The 4,680-nt window shown below is 43.2% G+C and overlaps 1 pseudogene; it reads right to left on the reverse strand.

The window, feature by feature from the left end:
* Window positions 1-510: 510 nt before the first annotated feature.
* On the reverse strand, window positions 511-1,167 carry LOC102732745 (multifunctional methyltransferase subunit TRM112-like protein pseudogene; annotated as a pseudogene).
* Between the last annotated feature and the right edge of the window lie 3,513 nt (window positions 1,168-4,680).

A 4,680-nucleotide genomic window follows, 5' to 3' on the forward strand; every position in this document is an offset into this window, starting at 1 on the left:
AAGCAAAATTTTAGTAATGTATTTTATTTAATCTACCACAAAATATTATTTCAACATGTAATAATTATAAAACTATTAATGAGAATTTTACCTTATTTTTTGTGTGTATGCTGGTCCTTGAAATTTAGTGTGTATTTTACACTTGGCAATTTGGACTAACTGCATTTCACGTGTCACAGTTGTGTGTGGCTTGTGAATACTGTATTGTACACTGCAGCATAGACTTTGCAGAATCCTCTCTGGATCGAATCAGACCAGTAGAAAGCCAGGGGTTGATGGCTACGAAGCTTTGAGCAAATGTGTGGTTGTCTCTAGAACATCTTTGTATGGCACTTAAGGCATGCCTTATGTAAGCTTACCTAACACCAGCTTTCACCTTGTTTACTCTGCTGAATTTTTAAAAGTTATTTTTCGTGTATTTTTTCTTTGCTGTATTAGATGCATTTTTTTTTTTTGGTTTTGAAACTTTAATGAGAAAAAGAAATATACTGAGCTCAAGAACACTGTGTTTTGTGTGTCACTGCGTCAAGGTTTGGGGATACATGACAGACCTAGCAAATAGGATATACATCAATGAAAACATTCCTGGTTACAGAATGACACCTGTCTAGCACCTGACACGATTAAGTCTCAGTTTCCTCATCACTCAGCAGCATGTTGGGGATCCCGCGACTGATGGGGAACAGACATCCAGACTCTGGGCACTGCAAGGTGCCCTCTAGCACATCCACCTGCAGCAGCATGTGGTGCATCTGCCTCAGGAGTTTCTCATCATGCTCATACCCTTCAGTCGGCCCTTTGGGCACCTTGACCAGATTCAAGGTATCTGCCGCCTCCGGAAGTGCCACCCACTCCACCTTGGGTATCATATGCGCCAGGATGTCAGGGTTCAACTCCACAGGGTTGATGCGGACCTCGGTGGCCTGGAGGCACAGTGGGAAGCCACAGGGCCCCACCCCCCCACACATGTGAGCTCAGCAGGTTGTGGGTGAGCAGCTTCATGTCGCTACAACGCACTCTAGATGCATTTTTGTAAACCATTTTAAGTCCTTTTTTCTTTGTTGTTGGTCTTCTAATGAGACAAGTTGAAAAGGATGGAAGAAGGAGATACTCATGTTCTTCCATATTGCTGTGATTCTCCGCGTTCGTCTCTGTGCCAGGCCATTCCTGGACCTCTTCTCTCCCCCAGGGCAGGAGCTCCTCGCTTTATGCACACAAGGGCTTGCTCTTCAGTCAGTTCTTCAATAATGCTACACATGTTCCCCTAAAAATCACTATGCTATGCAAAATCAAACAATGAAAGCCATAGGACTTACAGGGAAAACAGGATTAGGGACACAACATGCAAGGTTGAAGTGACACATCGATACAAAAACAAAAAAGAAAAGAGACTGAATGAAAACAGCAGAGCAGTTCTACACATGTGAAATTGTTAAGAGATACATAAATACTGCAATAAATATGGCACTTGACCTTGAATGAGACCCAAAGTTTGTTGTGGAAGTGGGGGTCAGAAGGGTTCAGCTTGGGGCGCCTGGGTGGCTCAGTCAGTTGAGTGTCCAACTCTTGGTTTTGGCTCAGGTCCTGATATCATGGGTCGTGGGACTGAGCCCTGCGTCGGGCTCTGTGCTCAGCAGGGGGGTCTGCTTAGATATTCTCTCCCTCCGCCCCTCCCTCCCTCTCTCTCTCAAATAAATAAATCTTAAAAAAAAAAAAGTTCAGCTTGTAAGTTGTCTGGAGGAAGTGAGTTGAAAGTTGAGAGAGCAGATGCGTGTTTAGGTGTGTGTGTGTGTGTGTGTATGTGCACGCACACGGGTGTGTTTTGGATAGTCGTACACTGCTCAGTTCATCTGGATGCAGATTTCTCCATTCACGTAGTGTTTCCTGCAAGTGAAGTGCACATAATCAGATGCAAAATTCACACGATGCTCAAATCATTTCCGAATATAACAAACGTTAGAACAAATTTGTATTTTTGAAAATAAGCATTATAACATAACTGCCTGTAGTTATTTCTATTATCACCACATTTGCATCTATTTACTTTTGGTTGCTTTCACATGGGTCCTCTGCTGTCTGGTCTGACTGCAAACCAACTTGGCTCGCATCTCATCTGTGTATCATCTGTCCCTCCAGAGCCCAGTGCCTGACACACAGGAGTACTCACGTTATCATTCAGATTGTGTTCATCTAGGGTATATTTGACTGCCTTGTATCAACTTCTGAATCCCTCAAGGGCAAAGACCACACCTTACACACGTCTTCAAACCATCTTTCTGTTTGAAACTCAGTAAGTTCGGAATGGGGTGGAGGATAGAAGCACGTGCAGTGTGTATACTCTGGTGCCTGGACTCACTCCTCTGCCACCCTCTGCCATTCCCTTATCTCTGGGAGACTTAGCCTGACCTAAGAAAATGTCAGTGGTGTAGTCAATGGGTTCAGTGTCTTAATAGAGCAGACTAAGGGGAGCCAAAGCAGGCTAAGGAAACAATAGTCCACGTTGTTTTTCCAAGTCCTTCTCTATTCCCTCCCCCAGCATGGAAACCCTTCCAGGCTGCTTTCCAGATTAGGACCAAGCCCTCATCGACCCTATAGAAATGCTTTTGCGCATGATCGTGGTAATAAAACCAGTGAAAACAGCATTCTTTTCCCATTGGCTAGGCCAGGATCATTCCTCACCCTGGGCAAATGGGCAAGTGGAAGTTTGAATAGAGCAACTAGAACACTGGGTCACTGAACCACACTGGAAACACCCAATGGAGTCGAAGGTCCTTTCTACACATATAAATTGTGTAGACACAGCAGTAAAAGAGATGAAAGAAGCAGCTAAATACAGAAAAATCACTTTATTTTGTTTGCATAATACCGAAGTGTTTCTCACTTTTTAATTTATGGTTGTGGAGTCTTACAAAAGAATCTGAATACCATGCATGTGTGTGTCATTGCCCTCTACTGGATAAATTGGGCAACATTGTTGTTTCACTTGTGTCCATATATTATAGAAATGTATCAAATAATAGTTCATACTTGTCTAGCATTTGATCTTTTTATTTTTCAATACCTTTTTACATGTAGCATTTTAACTTATTCTGATAATAATGCTTTGAAATAGCTGAACTGTTTTTATTCCCATTTTACAGATGAAAAAACTGAGGCCAAGAGTTCATTTATTCATTCAACATAGATACCTTAAAAGAAGCTATATGCAAAGAACCATGCTAGGCAATTTACAAAGATGAATAAGATGGTATCTGCATTCTGGGAGCTTATGCTGTATTGTAGACAAGATATATATATATATACATATATATGTATACATATGTATACATATAATACACAAATAACTATAATGAAAATAAAATCTGTGATATACGAATAAATGAAAATAGGATTTACTGATTGCCCACTCTGTGCCAGGTGTTCATATATGTTATCTTAATTTTTCCTCGTAATTGGTATATATTATGTGCCCTGTTTTACAAACAACAAAATTCAGGTTGAGTGCTTATTTGCCGGATGCTCACAGCAAAGAACACCATAGGAAATGGGGAGAGAGAATTTACAACTGTTGCAATTTAAACAAGTCTTCAGGAAGGTGGTGGTGTTCGATGGAGGGCTTGAAAGATGGGCAAAAGCAGGCAGATGTTTCAGGGAAGCTCTGCTCACATTGTGAGCCAAGTGTCGTGCTTATTTGGGGGTGACAGGTCCTGCAGAGAGAGAGTGGAGATTAGGCTACGAGAAAGGAAGCTATTCCTGGTACAGAGTGTGTGTCCAGAGGAAGCCTGCCAGGAGCAAGCGGTAAAGCAGGGGCGGGTCTGCATCTGCTCGACTGTGTGGTGAAGACAGGACCTGGGAGCGAGGGTCATGGTGCTGGCCCCGTGTTGGCAGGAGGCAGCCATGCCTGCCTGCGTGCACCGTGAGGCTGCGCGTCGGGAGGCCTGGCTTCTGCTGCTTATGGATGTGGTCACAGGTCAGTGGGAAGCTGGTGTGGGAAGCGTGAGCAGGCTATGACAGGGTGTGCTCCTGGGAGTCAGTAATGAGTGTCACATAACAAGGCAAAATCGAAAATCAGTCACTTTCACATTAGAGGTTGCTGAACTGTGGCACCTTCTTTCCTTCAACAACTCTGACCAACCTAAAACGCAGCAAGTAAAAAACAAAACAAAACAAAAACACAAAAAAACAAATTGAAGAAACTGTAGTGAATCAAACAGGGTTCTCTTTGTCCTTTGAACATGATGACAAGCCTCATTTAGTAGAGGACATGGGTGATTTTTGCCTAGAGTTTTCCTTTTATGCCCGACAATTGCTCAAGCCCTCCAGAGTGAACCTTTACCACCTTCCCTGTATTCTGTTCCTGGTGGCTTCCCAGAGAGTCTCAGGAACAAAATAAATGACAGGGACCACAGAGTTCTCAGTGCTTCCCAGGCCACGGCCCTTCAGCCAGAGGACTAAAGGGACTGGGGCTGGGTGCTAGAAAAGAAATGGTAAGAGCAGAAAAGCTAAGCCAGGTTACATGAATGGGTCTGCTCCTCTGATAAAGGAAGCACTAAGTTAGGATTTTTTTTCCTCTGAAACTCTTCTGTTTTGACTCCTTCAAGCCACTGAGATAGTCAGCAAGAAAGAAAGACACGAGGGAGGGAAGAAGGGAGTAAGAGAGAGAGAAAGAGAGAGACCTAG

This window comes from Leptonychotes weddellii, chromosome 8 (assembly GCF_054177405.1).
Source record: "Leptonychotes weddellii isolate Sample4059 chromosome 8, ASM5417740v2, whole genome shotgun sequence".
NCBI lineage: Eukaryota > Metazoa > Chordata > Mammalia > Carnivora > Phocidae > Leptonychotes > Leptonychotes weddellii.